The 27,209-nt window shown below is 42.0% G+C and overlaps 1 protein-coding gene and 1 pseudogene across 5 annotated transcripts in view; one reads left to right on the top strand and one right to left on the bottom strand.

Moving 5' to 3' along the window:
* Positions 1-27,209, bottom strand: part of SLC39A11 (solute carrier family 39 member 11) — a 564,681-nt gene that overhangs the window by 18,956 nt on the left and 518,516 nt on the right. The gene's annotated exons all lie outside the window — the stretch shown is intronic.
* On the top strand, positions 9,076-24,501 carry LOC138152574 (large ribosomal subunit protein eL30 pseudogene; annotated as a pseudogene).

Here is a 27,209-nt window from a genome sequence, read left to right as displayed (position 1 = left end):
GGGAGAGAGAAAAATTTGGAACTCAAAATATTATGGGAGTGAATGTTGAAAGCTATCTTTCTTTTTTTTTTTTTTTGAGAGCAATTGGGGTTAAGTGACTTGCCCAAAGTCACATGGCTAGTTTGTGTGTGTGTGTGTGTGTGTGTGTGTGTGTGTGTGTGTGTTAAGTGTTGAAGGCCCGATTTGAACTCAGGTCCTCCTGACTCCAGGGATGGTATTCTATTCATTGCACCACCTAGCCGCCCCTGAAAGCTATCTTTACATGTAAATGGAAAAAATAAAATACCATTTACAAAAATAAATAAAAAGAAAGATGTCTGCAAACAGTTGAGCTTGTCTTATTTCTAGGGCTACTGGCTCATCATTTTCCAAGGATTTAGAATTGGAAGGGACCCAGTTAGTCAGGGTCTTAATCTTGGTGGGAGGGGGAGGTCTGTGAACTTTTTTCCAAAAATAACTGTTTTTCTATGTAACTGTAATCCTATTTATTTTATATGTAACCCTGCTTTGATTCACTCAGGTTGCTTACCTGTTATGGAGGTTATGTCCTTGACCCTACATCCTGAGTAGTGTAGACTTCCTTAATTGGCTACCTTTGTCTTTAAAGCTGGTGAGACCTATTCTTTCCACCATCTTTTCTGTTGTGCCCATCTTGGACACCATGAACACAAACTGATTTTGTCTCCTTTTTTTACCCCAGCTCCAAGAAATGGGCCTAGCGTTTATTTCTGTTCTGTCTTGTTTGTCCTCAGTTTCAGGTGCTGAAGGTGATTCTCACTGGAAAGAGTTAGAGCTGTGGAAATCTTGGAGCCAGGATTCTAAGTGAGGTGGTTTGGCCAGTGAGGCCAGCATGGAAGTCCTGAAAAGCCAGGGTGCCTAGTACTTGGGCCTGAGGCAGGTTTTGGACATGGTATGGGGATTGTGCTGTAGGGAAATCGAGTTATGCTGTAAGTCTAATTACCTTCTCCTTTCCAGAGACTGAAATGGTAGAGTGGTGATAGAAAAACGGCATGCTTCCCATGTGCTGGTGGGTGGGGAGTAGTGTGGCTGTATATTTGTGATTAATTTTTGAAGTAAATATTCCTCTTTGCGAAAGCTCCACTGTTATATCTACATGTAAAAACATAATTTCGAGAATTGGTCTATGGGATTCTCCAGGCTGCCAAAGGACACACACGGAAAAGTTAAGAAGTCCAACCTCCTCATTTTATAGATATGGAAACTGAAGCCTAGAGAGACAGTGAGCTGCCCAGAGCTGCCTACGTAGTAAGCAGAAGTACCAGCGTTTGAACTCAGGTTTTCTGCCAGCTCTCCAGTGCTACTCCTATTTTGGCCAAGGGATTTTTCTCCATAGAGCTATTGCATCTATGAAGGGTCTAAAAGTGGCCAGTATACCTCCTGTGCATAGAGACTGAAGTTCACAGAGGATAAGACACTTATTCATATTAATACATCAAATCAGAGTTTTCCACTACCCAAGACAGTCTTAGACACTGGGGAACATGGAGCCTACTCTGTTTTTCTATGTCATCTTCCATATCAGGCACAGGATGGTCACAAGTACAATAGCCTCTATTCAACAAATTATGCACATACCTGATGGCCACATGATACTGTCTACTAGGGAAGACTATTTAGTGACAACCCAGAACAGAACAGGGCAAAAGCAGAGCTTGGTGTCCAGCGGGACCTGCTCTTTGTCTCATTCCAAACAAAAGATGGCCCATCTCAAAGGTCACTGGGGTATGTGTTCAGGGCAGTTCTAATTTAATTCAATTAAACAAGCATTTATTAAGTGCCAGGCAGAGTTCTAGGCACTGGGGAAACAGACAAAACTAAAACAATCCCTGCACTCAAAGAGTTTACATTCTGGGGTTGGGAAGCATGTACACATATGGATAAAATGAATGATATGACATACAAAATAAATACAGCATAATGGGTGGGGGGAGGGATTAGTAACTGGGAGTGGGGTTGGTGTTGGGAAAGATATTTGGGAAAAGGTGCTTAAACTGAAACTGCAAGAGAGACGGGCTCCAAAGGGCAGGCTTTTCATGGTATTCTAAGGCTGATAAGTAGGGGTGCTGTCAGACCCTGCTAGGCAGAGAGAACCAGGAAGGAGACTGGGAAAAAGGTCTTGGAAAAAAGCCATTCATTGACCTAACCAACAGGAGAAACCATTTAATTGGGGTTGCTTCAATGGGGCTTTGTGAGGATCCAGAGTGTCAAAATATAAGGGCAAGTTGTAAAAAATGATTTTCGATTTCATTTATCTTATTATTAGTGTCCCCTTTCCAGTCAAAGAGTTGGTTCCCAGATCTCTTGGCTCCTAAAGCATCAATGAAAGAGAAGGGGGTGGAGGAAAGGAGAGGGAGAGGGAAAGAAAGAGGGAGAGAGACATAGAGACAGAGAGAAGAGAAGGAGTTGGGGGGAGGGTGATATGGGCACCTCTGTGCTTTTTCAAGATCAAGAACAGAAGGCTTCCTCTAAGTCCAAAGTCTCGTTCTGAAGGGTCTATTCTCTAGCAAGCTGGTTTTGCAAACAGAGCTACACATTACTAACAAGTTCCTTTTTACTCGACTTTCAATTCCTCCTCCCAGTGTACAATGTGCATGTGTATTCTTGCGTGGCAGGCCCTTACATACTGTTGTGATTGTTATCGCCTTGCCATGAAAGGCCTGATTGTTCAGCCTCCCGATGACATCACTGGCTTCCCACTCAGGCTGTCTGTTGAGGTGTTTGATCAGCTTGCAGGTGGGAAGAGGATTGGTGCTAACCGCAGGGGCCTGACACCCACCCTACCTGTTAAATGGAGCTGGCTTAGCACGCAAAGCATTTTCTCTCTCCTCTTCCTCTCAGCCCTCAGATTGTCATACCTCAGGCCAACTGAGATTGGAAGAGGAGATAAAACTTGTATGCACTCCCTTAAGGTCAAACACCCTCTTTAAAGCAGAGCAGGTGCATCCCCAGGAGGTCAGGCCATAAGGAATGAGCTCAGGACCATAGGTCCCTGTGGTTACTCCACCCCACCCCCACTGGAAAAAAAGTGCCCGTGATATTTCTTCTCATACTGCTCTCCCCTGTGGTAGGTTTTTTGAATGCCCTCACAAGCAGTGACTCAGGAGATGTTTGATAGAGGGAGGTATCATCAAAAGTTCGGGTCCTGATCTTCCCTCCTTCCTCACTCTTATGTGGAAGGTTGGCCACATCCTGGGTGTCCCAAAAGTCTTCATATATTGCAAGTTTTAATAGCTTTCTTTAATAGCTTAAAACTTCATTGAGATTTTAGGGACATCCTGTATGGAGGTACAGGACCCAAAACCTGGTCAACTCAGAAGAATAAACATTGTAGGTGACCTAAATGCAAGAAAAAGATTTCCTGATGGGTATAAATAGGTGATGTCAAATTACCAAAGACCTTTTGCAAACAAAAAAGGGAGAATAAATGACCTGCATGGTCCATTCATATTCATGAAACAGTCCAGTGGAAAAAGCAATGGATCTGGAGTGCAAGGACCCAAGTCTATATCCCACCTCTCTGCCCAGCACTCTCTGGGTGACCTTGGGCAAGGTACTGGATTTCTCTGGGTTGTGATTTCCTCATCTGTAAAATAAGGGGATTGGATTGCACAGTCTCTATGATTCCTCCCAGCCCTGAATCCATGGTCCTTGGAAATTTAAGATTTCCTAAACTAAGGTCACGAGGCAGCTCAGTGCATGGAGCACTGGGCCTGGAGTCAGGAAAACCTGAGCTAAAATCCGTTCTCAGAAACTTACTAGCCCCGTGACCTTGGGCAAGTCACAACCTCTGCTTGCCTTAATCCACTGAATAAGGAAATGGCAAACCACTCCAGTATCTTTACCAAGAAAACCCCACAGACAGCATTGGTGTGGTATGGTCCACAGGGGCATGAAGAATTAGAATGTGACAATGACTGAACAACAATAAAACAAAGGCCACAGTCCTTGGTATGTCAGTGATTGTGACTTTCCAGAACTTAACATGGTACCAGACCCATAGCAGGTACTTAATAATTGGAAGTTGACCGACTTTTGATTGACTTTGAGCAAGTCATCTCAATGATCCCCAGTTTCCTCATCTGTAAGATGGGGGTACTGGATTCAATGATCTTTAATTCAGTTTTCAATTCAACAAACTTTTATTCAGTCTTTGCTGCAGATAAGAGGTCCCTTCCAGCTCTAAATGTCTATGATGGCAAGTTATCTGCCATGAATACTGTCATGCAAACCAGGTAACTGTCTGGGGCAGCTAGCAAGGATCAGGGTCAGGGGGGGTAGAAGAGTTTTGATGAGGAAGAGAATCTGGGAACTAGAGGAACACTGATGAAATGAAGGCATTTCTGGGTGGGGAGTTAAAAGTAGAAAGTATCTGGATAACTTCAGGTAGGGGGAAGGGACATTAAGGATAACAGCCAAATGATGACTGACATGGGAAGGTGCCAAAGCCAAATCTTGCCAAGAGCTGGCATTGCGGGAATGATACTTGCCAGGGAAAATGGCCAACTGTTTCTAGGCATTTCTGAACCTCTGGTAGGAATGTATTCCAGAGAACCCTCTGCACCACTGCTTAAGACCCCTTAAGTCAGTAACACCAAGGTGGACCCTGGGGACCTGGCCAGGTCCAAATCTGCTGCTTCCATAAGACCATAAGATTTAGAGCTGCCAAGGACCTTAGACATTTCTAGTGCAGAGGTTCTTAACCTGGGGACCTGTGAACGTCTATTTAAAAAAAATTCAGATGCCTGCATTTCAATATAATTAGATTCTTTGGCAATCTTGCATATTAAAAAAAAACATTCTGAATTGGCAATCAAAGAGATGCCCATCAACTGGGGAAACAAGTTGTGGTATATGATTGTAATGGAATTTTATTATGCTATAGGAAATGACAAGCAGGATGATTTTAGAAAAACCTGAAAAGACTTACACAAACTGATGCAAAGTAAAAGGAATAGAACCAGGAGAACATTGTATACAGTAACAGCAATATTGTTTGATGAAGAACTATGAATGAATTAGCTATTTTTAGCAATTACAATGACCCAAGACAATCCCAAAGGACTAATGATGAAATATTCTATTTGCCTCCAGAAAAAGAACTGATATTATTTGAATAGACTGACACATGCTATTTTTCACTTTCTTTCTTTCATTTTTTTATTGTCTTCTTGTACGAAATGACTAATGTGGAAATGATTACACGTGTAAAAAAACATTATTCTGAGAAGGGGTTCACAGGCTTCACCTGCCTGCAAGGGGGGTCCAGGACATAGAAACATTTAGAATCCTTGGTCTGCTTCAAACTCCCTCCCCATTTTATGGATGAGGAGATGGTGAAACACAAAGGTAAAAAGACCTGCTCAAGGCTGCATAGGTGGTGGCAGATCTGGGAGATGAACCCAGGCCTTCTGACACCAAGTCTAATGCTTCTTCCACTGCCTTTTGGTTTAAGCATGATAATAGCTGCAATAGTAGCCAGAATTTACATAGCCCATACCCTGCCTCATGTACCTGTGCTCATTTTGATCCTAAAAACAATCCTGGGGGGGGGTATTATTATCCCCGTTTCAGCTGAGGAAACTGAGGCTGACAGAGTTTAAGTTATTTGTCCAGAGTCATCCAGCTAGTAAGCATCTGAGATCTGATTTGAACTCAGGTCTTCCTGACTCCATCCCCAGTGCTCTGTGCACTATGGCACCACCTAGCACCTCCCTATGAGCTTAACACATGAAGATGAAGGACTGAGGTTCTGAGTCTATCTTCTTCCCAGAGGCATAAAGGGATATGAGACTGCTTGGGGTTAGGGGGTGGGATCAATAGGAAGTAGGGAGAAGAGAAGGAGGAAGACTAGGTGGTGCAGCAAACAGAGCACCAGCCCTGGAGTCAGGAGGACCTGAGTTCAAATTCGGCCTTAGACACTTAACACAAAAAACTAGCCATATGACTTTGGGAAAATCATTTAACCCCAATTGCCCTGCCTTCCCTGATCCAAAAAGAAAAAAAAAAGAATGAGATCACTGTTTAAAGACATTCTTCCTCCTAGTCTAGGTAAAAGGAGAAGATCAACATTTGAGGTTATAATATGCCATTGATTTGGACAATGAGACACTCCTGTTCCATGGTCTTTCATACTGTATGTCTGTGGAGAAGCCCTGGTTTCTTGAAGAAGCATTTGCTATGACTTCAACACTCACATGCATTTCTTACTCACTGATTTGGAAGTTCTCTCCAGTGATGCGGGTTGCAACCTATCCAAGCTTGTCTGTCCTGTCTCATTCTTGTTTAAATCCACACATAAGTTCACCAAAGGGGAACTTGCCCAACATGCAAGTGGCCTTCCCTATTTTTCCTGACATTGTGAAGATGCTGGTGGAGCTTTGGGCTGTCTGTTGGTCATTGCTCCCCTTTGCCATGGCAACAGGCTCATATTCTGTTCTTATCAAATATTTTCCTTTTTGATACCTTTTACTACAGTTCTATCCTGCAGCCTGTTTACACCCACCATGCCCCTTTCCACTGCCTGGTAGAAGAAGCTAGGCAGCAAAATAGAGTGCTGGCCTTGGAGTCAGGAAAACTTGAGTTCAAATATAACCTCAGACACTTACTAGCTGGGAGACCCTGGGTGAGTTACCTAACCTCTGTCCTCAACTAGAATGTGGGGATAATAATAGCATCTACTTTGAAGGGTTGCTGTAAGACTCGAATGAAATGATATTTGTAAAAGTGCTTAGCACAGTTCCTGACACACAGTAGGCATTTAAATGCTTATTTCCTTCCCCATTGTGTGACATCCATTTAAAATTCTTTGGAGGCTACTGTGTTTTAGGTTTCCCAGCCCTACATAATGTAGGTAACCACCAGCAAAATATGATTTCATCCCAGGAAACATTTGCCAGAACATCTATATTTCTTCCCTGAGCACCACTCTCCTGGGCAGTATGGGCCTAATGAGAGACTATATATGCTTGCTGTCTGAGGACCAGCCTACCAGAACTTGGAGAGGTTTACATTAGTGGAGAGTGATGGATTTTTTTCCAGCCCAGCAGACTTCCAAGACCATTTCTTAAGTCGTAGAAAGATGGGTTGTAATATTACATATTTAAAAAATATTATTATGAATTGGAAATCGAAGAGATGCCAATCAACTGGGGAATGGCTAAACAAGCTGTGGTATGTGATAATAATGGAATTTTATTGTGCTATAGGAAATGACAAGCAGGATGATTTTAGAAAAACCTGGAAAGACTTACATAAACTGATGCAAAGTAAAATGAATAGAACCTGGAGAACATTGTATACAGTAATGGCAATACTGTTTGATGAAGAACGGTGAATGAATTATCTGTTCTCAGCAATACAACGATCCAGGACAATCCCAAAGGACTAATGATGAAACATACTATTTGCCTCCAGAAAAAGAGCTGATATTATCTGAATAGACTTACACATGCTATTTTTCACTCTTTTTTAAAAAAATTCTTTTTCTTTTATTGAGTCTTCTTGTACAAAATGACTAATATGGAAATAATTTACATTTACACATGGACCCTAGAGACCTTACCATGAAACCTCAGATCTCTGACATAAGAATTTCTTCACTTTTGGGTTAATCTTGGCCCTAGTATCAGCCTATTAGTGACTCAGTTTATGAAGCTTTAAAATGGAACTCATGAAACCACTATCTTTGCATCTGGGAAAAGGAGAGGAAGACAACAAGAGGGCTAAAAAGATGATGTGGAAGTATTCAGTTCTCCAGACAAAAGGTATCAAAATAACATCCCACCCAACATCATGATCAGCAAGAAGTTTAGCACTTCCTTTGAAAGGATTCAAAATACTTTTGACAAACAGCTCTTTTGTTGTCTCCATTCCCCAAAACTGATTCTTCCAAATCTTTTCTTTCCTAAATCAACCCAGGGCACCTCTTCCTCAACTTTCATAGCCAGAAACAGACCTTCATACTCTACTGTGAAACTTAGGCTATTCACCTGTGAGCTCCCTCTTGCCCCATCTCTTCATCTCGCAACCCTTTAGCATCTTCTTCTTGCTTCTTTTACTTTATTCTCTGAAGAAGAGGGGACCCTCACCAAGGTCAAACCCTCTATATGGACCCTTCATCCTTCATCTCTCATCTCTATCAGACTGCCCCCTCCTATCATCTCCTTTCTCATCTTTAATCTCTCCCTGTCCACTGGTTCTTTCCCTGCTGCCTACAAATGCTTCCAAGTCTCCCTCATCCTTAAAAAAATTCTCATGAGACCATATCACTCACTCAAACCCTCATTCTATAATTTCCCCTACCATTCTCTGCCAAAGTACTTGAAAAACCTTGTTTTCTTTCAACTTTGTCTCCTCTCACTCTCTTCTCTACCCTCTACAATCCTGCTTCTGACCTCATTACTCAACTCCAGTTGCCTTAGTCACCAGCCACGTCAATCCCCCAATCTGATGTCCTTTTTGCAATTTTCATCCTTCTGGGACCCTTAGCAGCACTTAATGGTGCTGACTGCCTTCTCCCTCTGGGCACTCTCTGCTCCCTTGGTATTGGATTTTGCTTCTTGACTGCTCCTTCTTGGTTCTTCTCCCTTCTCCACTCTCCTACAACTACCACCTTAATTTAGTCCCTCTTCTCTTCTTGCCTGGATTACTGCAAGAGCCTCTGCAATCCATCCTTGACCCAGCTGCCAAAATGACTTTCCTAAAGTACAAATGTGATCCTATCGTTCTCCTACTCAATGAATTCTAATGGGGCCCTATTATCTCCAACATCAAGTAGAAATTCCTCTGTTTGGCATTGAAGGCTCTTACCAGATCCTAAACTCCCTCTCCATCTTTATTGCATGTGTATTTAAAGATAAGCTCCTTAAATCAGGGACTGTTTCATTCTTGTCTTTGTATCCCAGGGCAGGCGCGTGGCAAGTCCTTGAAAAATGGGCCCAAGGATTACAGAGTTTTAGATCCTGAAGGGCTGCTGCTGGACCCACTCCTCACACTTTCCAGTTGGAGAGGGGCTGGGGGCTCGCCATGGGACCTTGGGCTGGTCAGTGGGTAGTGCACTGGTTGGTGTTTCTTCCTCCAAGCCCAGCACTGCCCACTGCCATGACTGACTGATCACACCTACGCATGTTCACTTTGGTTCAACCACACTGTCTTTCTTCTCGTTGCTTATACCTTCCACCTGCCACCTCTAGGTCTTAGTACTGGTGTCCCCTGTGCGTGGAATAAACTCCCTCCTCACCTGCCTCTGAGAATGCTTCCTTCAAGGTTCAATAAGCTCCACTTTCTATAGAATACCTTACTTGATGGTCCTAATTGTTAGTGCTTTCCCCTAAAAATTACCTCGTATCATATACATACATGTATTATATATTATATCAATATAATATAACATACACACATATGTACATGCATTTTAACATATTTATGTATCCTGTTAAAATATAAGTTCCTTGAGGTCAGGGACTATCATTACCTGTCTTTTATTTATCTCCCCAGTTTTTAGAACAGTGCTTGGCACATAGCAGGTGCTTAATCACTTCTTCATTCATTGCTTCCCCTGGTTAGACTATAAGCTCCCAGAGGGCTAGGAAAATTCTTGCTTTTGTTTTTGTACGCCCAGTGTCTAGCACATAACACATATTTATTAAACACTTGTTGACTGACTGCTCTGTGTTAGAAGGAGTAGAGTTGAATCTCCCATTTTATAATCTGAGTACTGAGGCCAAAAGACTTGCCAGAGCTCACACAGCAAGTCAGTCAGTGGCAACGTTGGGAATATAAACTTGGTTTCTAGCCTTGTCCATCTGTCACATAGAGCAGAGCACTCACAATATAGGTGTGCATGTATGTGTGAGCAGATGCCAGTGTGCATATACAACAATAGAATCCTGGACACTCCAAATGTTCGTGGCGGCTGCCAAGAACGCCAAAATACCTTTCCTGAAAGTCAAGTTGTCCAAGGAAAGCACATCTGGAAAATTAAAAATGAACTCATCATCTATACGCAATAAAAGGAGCACCCAGAGTGGAAAATCCAAAGCAGCTGTATAGCATAGCTATTCCGGGCCAAGTAGAAGGGGCTGAAAGACTTCTTTCTTTTCCCCTAGCAGGCTGCTCTTCTGGGCGGGATCTGAAAGCTGAATGCTTGGCTGCTGAATAAAATGAGAGCTCAATAGCACAAGACTAAAATCTCTGTCACATTTCTTTCTGGCTGGCTTGTGACCAATGCAAAAGGTACAGAATAGAGATTTTTTCCCCCACCCTCCCTGTTAGAGAAAACTCTAACTTCTACTAGTCCTCAGGGCATATGGAAAGACTTCAAAGCCAGTCCTATATCCTCCTTTTCCTTCAGAAGGAGAGTAATCACACCAGTGTGAAGAGCCCTGGTGAGAAATACTTGTTATTTGCAGGTGGATCTGATGGGCTGCTTTACTGACAGCAGCTGGGAACAGAAGGATGTGCCTCAGTGCATAGAAGGGCTTGTCTGACAAGCAGCGAGGCATTCCAAAATAAACAGGTAGGGTGATTAGCATGCAAATGAAACCTGTCCCATGGGGGTTGGAGTTTACAAGGCAGGTGTCTCTTGAGAGAGCTGAAGTTCGGAGAACAGGCTGGCGGAAAGGAAAAGAGAGGAAGGAGGTGGTTGTTTCTTCTCCCTCCTCCTCCCCAACACCATCACTGCAGACTGGGGCTAACATAGTGAGTTTCCACGTATTTTTCTGAGTCTCCAGCAAAAGACTGCAAGACTTAAAACAGCAAAGGGGAAATCTGAGGTAAAGCCTAAGAAAAGCACTGGCTTCGTTGGATGGGGAAGTGAAGGTGCCCGATGCCAGTCTTTGCCCCAGGGGTCCTCCCCCTCCCCAGATAGATTTTTCTTGCTTGCTAAATGTGTCTAAGATAAGAGTCTTGCCACAGAGTCTAACCTTGGCCACTCAACTCCAAACCATGACACTTCTCTCAGAATCTTGGACAGCTTCCACCTAAAGACCAAGCCACTCCCTTCAATGGCTCCCTGTTACTTCAAGGATAAGCCAGAAGCCCTCAGGCTGACATTTAAGGCCCCTCCAGCCTACTAGAGGCAGGGTGGTACAATAGGGAGAACACTAGTCCTGTCATTAGAGGATCTAGGTTCACATCCTGGCCCTGACCCTGACTGAGCCATGTCCTCTTCTTGGGCATCAGTTTCCTCATAGGGAAAGTGATTTGGTTGGCCCAGATGAGTTCGAAGGTCCCTTCAGATCACTGCCAGTAGAGATTGTTTATTCTTTGTACTTGTATTCCCAGAGCCTGGCACAAAGTAGTCATTTAACACTTGGTGACTTACAGCTCCAAATCTATGATTCTACCCCTCCAGTCTTATTTCCCATTGCTCTTCTAAGTGTACTGTCTGTCCTAGCCAAAGGGGCCTAGCAGCCGGTCCCTGAACACAAAGTCTTCTCCAGCCTATGTATAGTCATTAGGGCCATCCTCTCTGGGCCTGGAGCACATTACATCCTCAACTCTGCCAAAGACTCCTTACCTTCTTTTAAGGATCAGGAGGATTGCCACATTCTCCACAAAGCCTTCTATATTACCTCTATCGTTAACAGTTCTTTTCCACCTCAAATTACCTTGTAGTTACTCTCTAGAGACTTTACTAATTGGTAGAATGGAGATAATAATAATAATACCTACTCCTCCCCTCTCCAGGGCTGGTGTGAGGATCAAATGAGAGAATATTTGCCAAGTGCTTTGTAAACCTTAAAGCCTGTGTAAATGCTAGCTATTATTATTGTTTTATTTTTGCCTCTGAATTCCTAGTTCCTAGCAAACTACCTATACTTAGAAGGTGCTCAATAAATGCTTGTTTTATGGAATTGAATTCTGTGAACATACATCTTTAAAATATAATTTATAAAGGGATTTATCTATATAAAAATATCTTGGGTCTGTCAACAAGCATTAAGTGCTGGAGATACAAAGAAAGGAAAAATCACAGTCTTTGAGTTCAAGGAGTTCAGTCTAATGAAGGACACAACATAAAAATGTGTCATATACACACACATAGTACACAGAGTTTATGTATGATATGTAGATGTCAAATATGTATTATATACACAAACACACACACATACATATAAAATATATACAGGGTAAATGGAAGGGAGTCTCCACAGGGGTAGGGATGGGGAGTACCAAGAAACATCTCTTGCAGAACGTGGGATTTGAAAGTGAGCCTCGAAGGAGGCCAGAGAAGTTAGGAAGCAGGTATGAAGGCCAGCCAGTGAAAAGGCACAGTGTGGGAAGAGGGAGAGTTTAAGGAATAGCAAGTAGGCTGGTGTAGCTGGATCATACATGGACAGGGGTGTGTTGGTAAACATTTAACAACCAGCCCTAAAGTGGGAATGTAACCAGGATATACTTTTAAATTTAACTGCATTATTAGCACTTTGTATTTTACTTTGTTAAGGTTAGACAATCAATAAAATAATCAATCAAGGGCTGATTTGAAGCACTTGTCAATTTCTACGGTGTAAATGTTCACATGGAAAATTTAACAATTAGCCAGTCAGTTTGAGCTAATTACCCTCTTGACTATGGAGTACTGGGAGTGAAATAGAAGGTTGGAGGGCGACAGGCTGTTCATAACCTGTTGAAGACATTGGGGTTTATTCAGTAGGGGGATGACATGGTTGGACCTGTGCCTTGGGAAAATTGCTCTGCCAACTGAGTGACTGGGGTGGGAAGAGACTGGAGACTGGGAGACCCACTAAGAGGCTATTGCAATCAGGTGTGAGATGATTAGGGTCTTCAACAACGTGGTACATGAGTAGGGAGAAGGGGAATTATAGGGAGATGGTTGTGAAACTAAAAATGACAAGACTTGGCAACAGATTATATCTGTGGGGTAAATTTGAGTGAGGAGTCAAGGATGATACCAAAGTGGCAAGCCTGGGTGACTGGGGAAAATGGAGCTACTTTTGCCAGTGATAGGAAAGTCAGGAAGAAGGGAAGGGTGAAGGTGGGAATAATGAGTTCTATTCTGGACATATGTTTAGTCTGAGATGCTCATGGGACATCCTGTCTGATATGTCCAAAAGGTAATTGGTGGCATGAGACTGGAGAGCAGCAGAGAGATTAGGGCTGGATAAACAGATCTGGTAATCACCTACATACAGATGGTAACTGAACCTATGGAGAACTGAGGAAATCACCAAGTGACATAACACAGTGGAAGAAGAAGAAAGAGCCCAGGACAGATCCTTCAGACACCCATGGTTAATGGACATGACCTGGGTGAAGAACCAGCAAAGGAGATTAAGAAAAGTGGGCAGGGAAGAGACCCAGGAGAGAGTAGATCTACAGAGTGAAGCTGAACCAGGAGGAGAGGTTAGTTGACTGTCAGTGGCTGCAAGGGGGATTAAACAGAGGAGGATTGAGAAAAGGCCACTATTTAATTAATTAAAGATTAAGAGAACATTGGTAAGTTTGAAGTTTGGAGAGGGCAGGTTCAGTGGAATGGTGAGGCTGGAGATTGCACAGGGTTTAGACAGGAATAAGAGGAGAGGAAGCAGAGGCGTACAGTATAGACTGCTCTGTCAAGGAGTTTAGTAGAGAAGGGGAGAAGAGATATATAGGACAATAGCTAGCCCGGATGGCCAGGGCAAGTAAGAGTTTTTTAAGGATGGGGGAGACTTGGTTGGGCAACCAAGAAGAAGCCCTAGAATATCTACTTTATTTGTAAAAGGAAAAAAAAATGGAAAAAACCCTATGTGTACACTGACTGAATGTTCTAAAACTGTCCTCATTAATGGAATACTATTATTCTGTTAAAAAAAGCCTAAAACCAAAAAACTCCAAACAGTACAAATACAAAAAAACTTAAAGACATAGGAAGCGATTCAAAGGGAAGTAAGTGGAACAAGATCATATACACTGTCTGCAATAATATTTTTAAAATTCAGCAAAATTCAGAAAGGAATATAGAACAAGTACATTGTGATCATTCTGTCAAAATTCTGTGTTAGTTTTTGATCAAAATAGCAAATTTAAATTTTAAGGTCTTATTTTAAGATTCTTTCAGGTGCTTAGAAACACCTTTTTTTGTTTGTTTTTTGCTTTTTGGAGGGGGGAGGACAGGGCAATTGGGGTTAAGTGATTTGCCCAAGGTCACAAGCTAGTAAGTGTTAAGTGTCTGAGATCAAATTTGAACTCAGGTCCTCCTGACTCCAGGGCCGTTGCTCTATTCACTGCACCACCTAGCTGCCCCAAAACATCTTTTAGGTGATCTATAAACATTAACTTAGCTGTTCATATTGCAGGTAAGAGATCCTTGTCCAATGACCTACATGGAGGCCTATTCCTGAAGGAGATGAATTATGTTGCTCTTCACATTCTCAGAGGGTTTACATACATATTTTCTATGAGGTCAATGCTATTATTATCCCACGATGGGTACTGAGGATCAGAGAGGTTGAATAAACATGCCCAGGGTCAAACAGGTAGCAAAAGATAGAGAGGCAGTATTCAGACCATGGTCTTCCTAAGAGCCCCACTTTCTATCCAGTACAGCCAAGTAGCCTCCAGCACAAATAGGGCCAAATTATGGGTGTTCCCACACAAACCAATTAGCTCGGTCATGTTGGTAATCATAGTGAACATGGGACAAATGCTGGTGCCAGAGGATTGGTAAGGGTGCAGATGGCTCAATTCAATGCTTCCCTACTAATAGAAAAATAACTCTCAAAGCCATGTCCTATAGATGGGGTCCCTACTGTTTTCTTTTATACATAAAGCACAGCTCATTATCATTATTCTATATAGATAATCTATTAACAGTATGCCGCTGGGGAAAAGCCAAGCCAGGTCCTAATACAAAAAGAGACCCTCACTAGTTATAAATATTAATGTGATTTAATTATTTTTTTTCTTTTTAAGGAAAATAGGGTTCCCTCCTTTTAAAATGAATGGCTAGCTTCTGTCATATCTCTGGTGGTCCTTTTCTCTCTTGACCATTAAATGAATGGCAGCACAGGAAAAGAATACCCTGGCCATTATAACTGGAGCTTAATTGGCTCCAATAGAATGCCCTGGGTGGCATTCCCAGGGTGATGCAGCTGTCCTGGTGGGAGGGAGTCAATCATACATTGTAATCTCTAGCCTTGGCTCCTCCCCTCCTGTTTGCAAACAGTAGATTGGCTGAAGGGGTGAACTGAAGCAGGCTTTGGGTGTGTGGACAGACCTCCCAGAGAAGCAAATGAGTGACTGGAGAAGAGTGAGAGAAGTGTGTGAAAGATGGGAGAGAAATGAGACTACAGTTTCTAAGTGGGGAACAGGAGAGAGGGCACAGGCATTACTGTCACTGACCCCAAATGGGCCAAGAAGGATCACAGTCATATCCAAAGAGACAGGACCTAATTATTCTCCAACTGCCTTCACTGGAAAGGAATGCAAGGATCTGTTCATAGGGAGGATACAATAAGGGTATGCATTGAATTTGGTTCGCTGATGGTAGAAATGTCTTATTAACAGGGAGTTTATCTTTTGGGAGAGGAAATCGCTTTCCTGGAATCATTTAGAGGCACCAGATCTCCCCTTTCTCCTTTTCCTTGGGAAGCACTAAAACAGATAGCTCAGGCATCCATCAGTTGGCTAGCATCAGAGCTCAAAAATCTGAATGAAGAGTTAGGAAAAGTAATCCTATAAGACCTGTTTCTAGAACTTCATGTTCCTCATATGTAGGTCCAGATGGTTTCTAAGCTTCCCTCCTTTTCTAAATCCTCTGAAAGTTGGTCACTAGATGATCAAATTTTTTTTTCAGCCACAACTCATCAAACACACATCTACTAATATGCAGAGAATTTCAGTCTACCCCCTGTGATGAAAGTGCAGATCTTGGAGGTATGGAGGAAGTGAGTCTTTGTGAATAAGGGCATAAAGGTAAATGTGCTTTGTCCAACTTTCATTCTTATCCTAGCTGATATCTATCTGTCCAGCCCTCTAGATGGCTGGATGGATAAATAGACAGACATAGAATTCCAAAGTCTTAAACTTTAAGTTACATAACTTTACAGAAGCATATAACACTAAGGCCTGGGTTGTGTTACAAAATATGAATAGTGTATATGAAGTTTAAAAGAGGCCCAAACCTAACTGGAATTCTAGGAACTGTAGTTCTGAAGAGATAGCATTCATTTCTGCTCTGGGACTGATTCAGCTTTGCTGGGAGAACTTGGGACTGTAGAAGAGAGGAGGGAAAGCAGACCAGAGGACAGGTGTTTGGGAGTGGCAGCAGCATGATGTTGACTGGAAGAAGAAAACACTGGTGGTCATTTTTCAATGATTCTTGAGACTAGAGACTAAATGTGATAGACCAACCCAGCAACCAACTGTTTATTCCAAAGAACAAAGAATTCTGATGGAGGCAGCGACAGTAATTCTTGGGGACTAACATAAAGACAGTAAAGGTTTATAACTCCTACCATAGTGCCTGCACAAGAGATGTTACTATAGGATTTTTTTGGGAGAGGGGGCTATTTCTTTAAGTTATTTTTACTTCTTGCCTTTTTGCTTCCTGTTAAAAAGTTCTGATGCAGGTTTACTGGCTATATACTGCAGTGGTGTCAAACTCAAATAGAAAAAGATCCCTGTGGGACACATATTGACTTTCAAAACCCCCAAATAAACATTATCTATTGTATTTTTAAATTTATTTTGTTAACAATTACCCAGTTACATTCTGATCTAATTCGGGTCAGTTTGACACCTTTCGTGTACAAGGAAGGCAATGGAGGGTGCCAGTGACTAGTTGAGATACACAGAACAAAAAATAGGTCAGGGTATGAGACCTTGATCAGGATACTGGATTCTATCCTGAATCAGGGAGGGCTCCATGTTTAAGATGAAAGATATTTCTATAGTCCTCATTACTAATAATTTTACAAGCCCTTAAAATAGCAAAGAGAGACAAATTCATATGGACTAGGGCTATTTCACTCCAGAGACAGGTAGATGGGGAAACAGTTTTAGAGAGGATAAGTGACTTGACCCAGGGTATCATAGCTAGAGTGAGTGTTGGAGGGAAGATTCTAACCCAGGTCTACCTGACTCTAAGTCCATTCACTATGCAATGAAAACATGATTCTCCATTTCCCCATGCATGGAATGCTCTCTTCCTTACCTTCTTCTCTTGGCACTAATTTCAAATTTCAACTGGTGTAAGAGGTCTTTTCTGATCTTCCCTGTACCTGCCCTTCACTGTATTACTTTCCCTCTGAGATTACCTTCCATTTACACTGTATACATCATGTATGTACAAAACTGTTTGATATCTCTCCTCTTCGAATGTAGGCTCCTTAATCACAGGGCATAATATTTTTATCCCCAAGCACTTACCACAGTGCCTAGCACATTTTGACTGATTGACTGAAAGAGCTAAAGTCATTGAAAATGATTTTATATAGTTACAGAAAATTGTAAAACAATCTGTTAACTTGTTCCCTGATTTCAAATCCTGTCTCAGAAACTTACTAGCTGTTTGAATCCAGGTAAGTTACTGAACCCTTTTGGCCTCAGTTTCTTCATCTGTAAAATGGGGATAATAATAGCACCTTGCAAACCTCAAGAGTGTATATGTATCTATCATCCATCCATCAATCCATGTATGTATGTATCTATCTACCTATCTAAAGAAATCCCAAGTCTGTGTAGGCTGGGCATATGCCCAATGTGCCACAATATCTGGGTAGAGACTAGGTCCAGGGACTTGGGCCATTAGAAGGAGCTAATGGCATGGCTTGGCTCTGCCTCCTATGACTGCTAATGTTTATGTCCCTCTGCCTTTGAAGGAGTTCTACTTTGTCAAGGGTCTTAGGGGGAAAAAAGATCAGTTGAAATTAGAGGTTTGCCAGATCATCAGGTAAGAGAAGAGACTGGATCATGGAATCTAATTATAAGAAATATTGTCTGAGTCTAAAATTCTATGGAATTTCTCCGAGTAACAGAGAAGAGACAGTGAGATATCATATTTGGGAAACATTTTGATTGACAATCAAACTGATTTTCCTGGAAAGTCTTTTTTGCTTGGACAGCTTAGCTTAGTAGGCAGAATGCTGAACCCAAAGGTGGGCAGACCTGGGTTTGATCCTATCTCACAATAATTTAATGGAATAATAGCAAAATACTTTTATCCCTACTTCATAGATAAGGAAATTGAGGCCCAGAGGGAGGAAATGACTCTTTTAAGATCACAGAACAAGTTGCATTTAGCCCAAATCTTCTGACTCTATATTGGGTATTCCTTTCTCTCCACCAGGCCGCCTAGTTCTATTTAACCCATTCATCACTTAAGTACATAATATGCATATAAAACCCTTTCACTACACTGTGAGTGAAATAGGCATCTGTGGGTTAGCCTGCAGATATAACTGCCATCTATATAACACTGTTTCTATGGGAAAATGTTTTTTGGGCTGGTCAGAGAAAACGGAATGTGGTAATGCTGGAAATATACAGGTCAAGACAGGATGAGAAGAAATTCTTCTCCCCTTTCCCCAGGTTTGGCATGGGCCAGTCATTCATATGCATGTGTATAGGCCTGTTGGATGGAACTCAAGGAGTATCTGTATCTAAGTTTTAGGATCGCCAAAGGCTTTAGGGTTTAGAAGTTAATGCAGCCTGTTTTTAACATTTTAAGAGTATCACTTAAAAACCTCTTTCCTCTTTAATCCCCATGGAGAAGGCTAGATGCCTTGGAATGGAGAGGAGGGCATGTTAACTGTCTGGGTAGAAGCCAGGGACTTTGAGCCATGCAGTCATTCTTTCACTACAAGTCCATGCCACCCATTTCTGTCCTCTATGTGATACTTTTGTGGCTGAAAACAGCAAACTTCTCCCTCTGAAAGTACTCTGTGCAAGTCTTGGAGGAGGATGTGTGTATGTTCATGTATGCACAAGCTCACCCAGCAAGATTTGTCATAGGCATTCAACAAATGCTTTATGAATTCTAGCAACTACACCTTCTTGAACTGCCAAGAGGGAAGTCGAGAGATACTGAGGGAGCAAGTGAGGTACAGAAGGGGAAGAGAACAATTCAGCTGTACATTTCTCACATCCCAGACTGAAATCATCATCCTTTAAATGATTTCATATCATCCTCGGAGTTAAGAAACAGGTCTTCAGAAATCTTCCAACACAGGGATTCTTAACCTTTGTGTGTGTGTGTGTGTGTGTGTGTGTGTGTGTGTGTGTGTGTGTGATGGACCCTACTAATCTGGTGAAGCCTCTGGGACCCTTTCTCTGAACAGTATTTTTAAATATGCAAAATAAAATGTGAAGGAATATATAAGGAAACCAAAGATACGTACAGATAAAAATGTGATTTTTTTTTTCCATTCAAGTTCATAGACCCCATGAAATTAACCTTTGCTCTCCTACACCCCTCGTTGCTCCTGGTTTCCTTCCTAAATCCCACCTAGGTGTCTATCCTCTTCTGAAAGATCTTCAGAAAAGGGGAATCTGAGAATTTTGGGTACCAAGTAACTTTTCCACAAGGAGGGAGTTAGATTATATGATCTCTAAGGTTCCTTATATATAAATCATTCTATGCTTTTGTGGTTCCCCCTCCTTCTGGCAACCTCCTAGGCTCAAACTATGGGAACACAGCAGTGCAGAGAACTGACATGGGCAGTCCAGAAGGAAAGAAACACATCCCTTTTCTCTTTTTTTCCCCAGGGAAACCCAAAGTGAGTCAACAAAAGGACACAGAGAGAAAGAATATGAAGGCAATGCAGGGACATGTAGCTAGTTTTGTACCTCTTCCCAGATGAGGTCATAGAGAGCTTCTTGCCTCTCAGCATAATTTTTTTTTTCTCAAAGTCAACATTGGTCAAGAGGCACCAATGTGCCATTGTTTGTGGCTGATTGACTGTAATTGTTATGGCATGCTCATATCTTCACCCCCTATCACACAAAGAGCTCCTATTGTAGAGGGAGCTGTTTATTCAAATGGGTTTTAAGCTATCTTCTTATCTGGCCTGTTATTTATATAACTGATTTATGAGTCATGCTCATGGCACAGGGTAAAAGTTCAGTCTCCCCCAATCTGAATAACACAAAGACAAGTTTCATTAGCTTGAGATAATAATTTTAAGTGTATGTGTGCGTGTGTGTGTGCGTGTTCTGCATTCCAGCTACAGCTTCCACTGAGTCACTAGAGACACATGGACCCCATTTTTACAAGGTCTTCTAACAGCACAAGGTGTTCAAGGAATATAAAGTTGGATGCTTCCCCTGCACATTCACAGTCGGCTACTATCTGTCTTCCTCTAGTATTGAATATTTAGGAATGGATCTTCATTATCAAATGGTCAAGTCCTTGGTAGCCTTTTGAGAGGGGTAGCTGAACTTTAGACTACCACTTAAATTAAAAAATATTGGAATCATCTGGCTGCAAAAGACCCACTTTAAACTTTTCTTAGAAACTCACATTCTCATGAGGATCTAATGTTGGAAAAACCCCAGGGCATGTTGGAGTATTGCCAATTACATAGTTTCCTTTAGGCTTGCTGTCTGATTTTCTTTAGGCCTAAGGCTGCTTTTCAGCCTCTGTTTGGCTTTTAAAGCCCTTTACAACTTGGCCCCAACCTACCTCTCCAATCTTGTTATACATTACTCTCCCTTCCTACACTCTGTGGTTCAGTCAGATAAGCTTCCTTGCTGTTCCTCACACACGACACCCCACCTCCATGACTTCACATTGGCTGACCTCCATGCCTGAAATGCACTCCTTCCTTAACTTCTTTGTCTCTCTTGTTTCTGTCAAAAAATCAGTTTAAACACCACCTTCTACAATGAAACCTTTCCTGATACCTCAGCTACTCTTGTTTCAAAATCACCTTGGGTCTACTTTGTTTGGGCTTACTAATCATCTTCCTAAATAGAATGTAAGCTTTCGGTGAGTAGGGATGGTTTCATTTGTCTTTGTATCCCCAGTGGCTAAGACAGAGCCTGGAACACAGTAAGAGCTTAATAAATGCTTGTAGGTAGACTGCTTAGTTGACTGAATAATCAAGATGGCTAAATGGGCAAGTCTGAGTTCCTGCATGCTCAGAACTTTATAAAGAGTAAAACTGTATAGAAATGTGAGCTATTGTTATTGTTACTTGGGACATGGTAGTTAAAAACTCCACTATGGCAACACAGGTATGACCTCATGCAAGTCAGTTAACCTCTAAGGATCAGTTTATTGAATAGAAATACAAGGAGGTGAGATTACAGTCCCTTTTAGCCTTAACATTCTATGAATCTTGAAGTAGATCTCACTTGAGTTACACTAGTGGTCCTTAACTGGGGTGTAAGAACTTGTTTTTCAAATATTTTGTTAAAATTATATAAAAGTTATACTTTGGCTTTCTCGCTTCCCAGCCATCTTGGTGGCAGGTCTCTGGCTGAGGGTCTGCCCGCACTGCAGGCAGGAAGATGTTGGCAAAGAAGACGAAAAAGTCGCTGGAGTTCATCAACTTGAGGCTTCAGCTGGTCATGAAAAGCGGCAAATATGTGCTAGGCTACAAACAGACCCTGAAAACGATCAGACAAGGCAAACCCAAATTGGTCATCTTAGCCAACAACTGCCCAGCCTTGAGGAAATCAGAGATCGAATATTACACTATGTTGGCCAAAACTGGCGTACATGACTACAGTGGCAATAACATTGAATTGGGTATAGCATGTGGGAAGTACTACAGAGTATGTACGTTGGCTGTCATTGATCCAGGTGATTCTGATATCATTAGAAGCATGCCAGAACAGACTAGTGAAAAGTAAACTGTATAAAAGTATACTTTAATAAACCGGACCAAAACTTGTTTTTTTTTTTTTAAAGCTATACTTTGATAAAATTGGCTATTCTGAGAAAGAGTTCATAGGCTTTACTAGACTGCCCAAAAGGGCCACGACACAAAAAGTTTAATTCCCCCCCTCCCCCCCCTCCAAGTAAAACACAGGAAAATTTTAGTGGGAGCCATTATAGATATAGGTAGAGTTAATCTGCTGTGTGAAGGTCTATTGCATTTGAGTCAGGATGGACTCTCCCAGGGGATAATGGGATATAACCACAGGCCTCTATGCAGCAAAATGACTGCATTCTCCTTGAAGGGGGAAGCAGTGGCCCAATCCTTGCCCAGTTTCCTTAGTGGCTTGGTAACTCCAAGATCTGCTGAGTTTGTTGAGTAGGATGACCCACCCAGGTCCTATAGAACACTACACAAGTGATTCATACGTGTCCTTCTGAAACCAACAGCTGTATAGGCACAGAAGAGCTCTTTAAGACTTAGGAATGATGCCTTCCAGATTCTTCAGAAAGAAGTTTCAAAGTCAAGCTCACAAGGCTAAATATTTGAGATGATGCACATGAAACCATGTCCATTCTCATTTTCCAGAGAGATGAATGACTATTTCTCTGGACTTGTTAACAACTTGGGACTAGTCAAAAACCAATTTCCTTACATAGGTTCTTCAAGATTCCTCTACTAGGTAATGAGTCTAGGTTCTTATTCCTTTTTACTGTATACCCCTGACTTTGCCTTGGCTCTCTAGGCCCACATATATGGCACTGACTTCTGGGAGTCAATGGTGCAAGTGAACAGATTACTGCCTGGAGGTTTTACTGAATCCAGGTAAGCAGATGGAGTATTGTAAACTAAGTCACCATAATAAATGAGCTTCTGAATGTTAACAAGCCAGAGCTCCATCTCCCAACTCAGGCATTGTCACTGGTTATCCACCAGGTCTGAAATTTTTTCTCTTATTGTGTCTACTGCCTTGCTTTCCTGGTTTTTTTCAAGGCCCAACTAAATTCCTACCTTCTACAAGCAGCTTTTCCCAATGCCCCTTGATTCCAGTGTCCTCCCTCTCTGATTATCTCCAGTTTACATTCTGTCTGTATCTTGTTTGTTCACAGATGTTCCCATGTTGGCTCCTCCCGTTAGACTGTGAGCTCCTTAGAAGCAGGGACTCCCTCTTACCTTTCTTTGAGTCCCCAGTGCTTATCACAGTGCCTGACACATAAATGATTACTGACTCAGGCAAAGAGACGAAGACCGCTCAGGAGAGGAGAAGAGATGCCTGCCTGCCCTCCACAAGCTAAATAACTATTTTAGACCACTGAAGAAATTTCTGAGGCCCACCAGATCAAAGGGCTGTCATTTCCTTGCCAACTCCTACCTCATGAAGAGCTTCAGGCTATGTCTCTGGGGTTTTGTCTTTACCATTTCAGGAAGATATAATGGATGTTTAGTGGGCATCATTTCACTGAAAATACCATCATCCCACAATTTAATTGCTACCTTACTAGAATCTTCCTCATGCTGTAAATTACAGGTGTTCTCTCCTAGGGTGTATAGTCTTCACTCACTGATGATGGAGTTTACCTCTGCTGGCCAAACCATTAGGACATCAGAGAGAGGAAGGAAGTGGAAATGGAATTGCACACAGACAGGAGCTTTTATTGGAGTACAGTATGATTCTGGAAAGTACCTAGGTGTCAGGGATGGCATTTTTTTTGCCTTTTCTCTTTGGTTTTCAGGAGGTGTGCTGAATACAGATTTGTAAATTGAATGTGTCAGTTTACTTAAAAGGGTGAATTTGACCTTGACATTCTTAAGGCTCATGTTAAATCCAGAATAAAACCCAGGGTCATATGGTTGTCTCATTGCATGCCTTCCTCTTCCTTCTCTTTTGATTTTAACTCAAGTAATTTCTAATTCAAGAAATGTCAGTGAGGGGATTGAAGAGGTACCAGGCAGAAAAGAGTTCTTTTAAAAATTGGCACCGATGTTTAACCTAAAACTTTGGAAAAACACTGAAAGACAGTGGAGCCTGAGTCATTTCTTCTTTGTTGCAGAAGCCAGCTTATGATGATTCCTTTCCTCCATCTCTGGATATTTACATGATAAAGATCAGAATAATCAGTTCAAATGGTCCAGAGGCATTAAATGAGGTGATGCTGTGCTGTTCTTTGCAGTTAAAATTAAAGCTAATACCTTCTCTAGTAGAGTGATCACCTTTGAGGTTCTCATTGAGCTCTTCACAGTTTCCTATCAAGCCTTCCTTGTGACCAACATAAATTTGTAAGCTGACCAGACAGGTAGAGGGATGCAGCCTATGGTCAGGGGGTAGAGTTTTCTTGTTTCCCGGATGAGTGGCCTACATCTGGGAATCAAACATGACACTGTAGCTTCATAAGCACTGTACTGATTGAGCTAAGAAAGAAGTAATCATTACTCCACATGTTCTGGCCTACAATGGGTAACTACAAAGAGGCTGGCAACCAGTATATATCCCATAATCAGTGGGCTAAAAGTGAAGCAAAGAAGATTTAGGTTGTGTATTAGGAGGCTGAAAGGGATTTTAAAAGATCATTTGATCTATTTCTCTGTTACAAAAGAAAGTCATGTTTACAATCAATCCCAGGGACATGGTGTTTACCAAATTCTTCACAGTATCTAGATAAGAGCGTTCCATAGTGACTGGGATATGTATACGCTCTTAAGGAATGAAACAGAAGCTTGGGGGATGTGGTGGGGTACAGGGTTACTGAAGAAAAAAGGCAAGTAGACATGTTTGTGGAACTAAGAGAGGCAGCTAGGCGGCCTAGTGATGGAAGTCAGGAATTAGGAAGCCCCAAGTTTGAATCCTGTCTCAAATACTTACTTGTTGTGTGATCCTGGGCAAGTCACTTATTTTCTCTCTGCTTCGATTTCCTTATCAGTAAAATGGAGATAATAAGATGATCTATCACATAGGGTTGTTGTGAGGATCAAATATGATAATGCATGTAAAATAATTTGCAATTCTTCAAATACTATGTAAATGCTAATTATTGTTATTTGGTGAAAGGTAGGCTCTACTGAGATAGATAGACAGAATGACAGAACATTTATGGAGTGCTTCTTATGTGCCGTTCTTACCCTAAAGGAGTTTACAAGGGGAAGACCTCCCATAAAGAGCAGCTAGAAAGCTGGGAGTGGGAAAGTGCTACTCACACAGAGTAGGCTGACCTGGAAGTGACGTGAGCATGGTTGGTGCCCCTCATGATTGATGGTCTAGGCTGAGCAATTAGAAAAGCACGCCCCAGGATGGAGGCATCTGGGGTGGGGTGGGAGGGGTAACACTGTACCTGGCAAGGAGTCAGAGAAGTCTGGAGAGTGAACTGAACTGGGAGAGAGGCAAGTCAACACATACAATTATGTCTTTTCTTTCTTTCTCTCTTTTTCTTCCTTCCTTCCTTCCTTCCTTCCTTCCTTCCTTCCTTCCGTCCTCTTTTGCTTTTGCTTTTTGGAGAGGGGAGGGCAGGTCAGTTGGGGTTAAGTGACTTGCCCAAGGTTACACAGCTAGTAAATGTTAAGTGTCTGAGGCAGGATTTGAACTCAGGTCCTTTTGACTCCAGGGCCGGTGTTCTATTCACCGAGCCACCTACCTGCCCTACAAATAGGGACTTTCATATTTAGAGATTGCATGACTCAAATTCAAAGACTCACATTACTCCACATGGGTGATAGTAAGGAATGACTTAAGGCAGCATTTAGAGACCAGCTTGAGCTAAATGTCCAACACTCTGTTTTCCCTTCATTTCCAATGCTTTATAGACATGTGATTTTATTTTTGTGCATACTCCCTGCCTCTTAGATCACCCTTCTTGCACCCTTATCACAGCATCTCCCTGCTTTAGTGAATAGTCTTCTGGAATTGCTGAAGCTGAAAAAAAAAAGGTTCTGGCCAGCTTTTCAGTGTCCACTTCCAGCATAGTGGACAGAGCCTGCTTATACTTAGCTTGGCTGGTTCTTGGACAATACTACCAATCAAACCTGAAGTTCCTCCAGCTTAGTAAGACCTGCTAGAAGTCTGTTCTGCTGGCATTACCTTCAAGAATTCAAGGTCATTCTTGTACCTCAATGAGGCAACTATGGGGTACATCACTGGAGGACAGGGGAAATTAAGGATAATAAAAATCTTCCTTGACTTAGAAAACATGGATCTGTTAAAACATGATCTGCAACTCTGAATCTGAAAGTCAGTTTTTTGCAGGCATCAAGAGGTATTTGAAAATGCCCAAGATCCCTGAATTAAAAGAGCTAAGGGAAATATGAAGTCTTATTATAGTTAAATGGAATGGAATGACGGCCAAACTACTAGTGGGCCAGGCAGCCAACAATTTTGCTAGATCCAAATTTAAAGAGGAAAAATAAAAGAATTGGGGGGGGATAGAAAGAAGGGGCGAGAGAGAGAGAGAGAGAGAAGCCAGATTGGTTTGTGTGCACAATGTAACTTTTCAGAACAAAAACCTTGACCCTGCTGTGTCTTATAAGCAAGCAGCCCCTACAGAACATGCCAGCCCAATTCTCAGGCTGTTACCAGGAGGGTACCCCCCCCCCCCTGAAAGGGCATTTACAAACCTCTGAACAGGACATTGACTACACTGTGAGAAAAGGTCTCCTATACCTACCCACCCTCTGGTTTCTATAAGAGGATGTAGAAGGGTCTGTAAGAAGCCATGTGGACCAAGATTCTTCTTGGTTCAGAGTCAGGTATCTGTCATTATGGGCGCATTACTACTGGCAGGCACAAATGTGAAGAAGATGAAGTTGAATTTTAACCTCTTTCTATTCTGTCTCACTATATACTACATAGCTACTCACTTTTGTTGCCTAATTTCTTTAAAATAGAAGAGTTTTGAGATTTCTTTTTGGTTTTGATACCACTGGCTATGACTTCCTAAAAATAAAAATAAAAAATAGCTAGCATGTATATAGCACTTTAAAGATCACAAACTCTGTACATATCTCATTCGATAATAAACTTTTCCCCCATAGAATCCTCTCTCTTTCTCTCTCTTTTTTTTTTAAGCAATTGGGGTTAAGTAACTTGCTCAAGGTTACACGTCCAGTTATTTCTGGGTGTGGTGCTAAGTATGTGAGCCCGGACTCGATCCCCCAGGTCATCCTGACACTGGGCGCCAGTGCTCTTACTCACTGAGCCACCTGGCTGCCCCTTAGAATCCTCTCTTATAACAAAGAGAACCCCATTTCTGTTTTTTTTTCGAGGTCGGAAGGCAAGGCAATTGGGGTTGTGACTTGCCCAAGGTCACACAACCAGTAAATGTGTCAAGTGTTTGAGGCCAAATTTGAACTCAGGTCTTCCTGACTCCAAGGCCG

The sequence above is a fragment of the Petaurus breviceps genome, unplaced genomic scaffold (assembly GCF_028583685.1).
Source record: "Petaurus breviceps papuanus isolate PSGF00001 unplaced genomic scaffold, PetGlider_PUasm1.0 90925, whole genome shotgun sequence".
Classification (NCBI taxonomy): domain Eukaryota; kingdom Metazoa; phylum Chordata; class Mammalia; order Diprotodontia; family Petauridae; genus Petaurus; species Petaurus breviceps.
The sequence above is the reverse complement of the archived record's forward strand: the minus strand, read 5'-3'. Positions and strand labels throughout refer to the sequence as shown.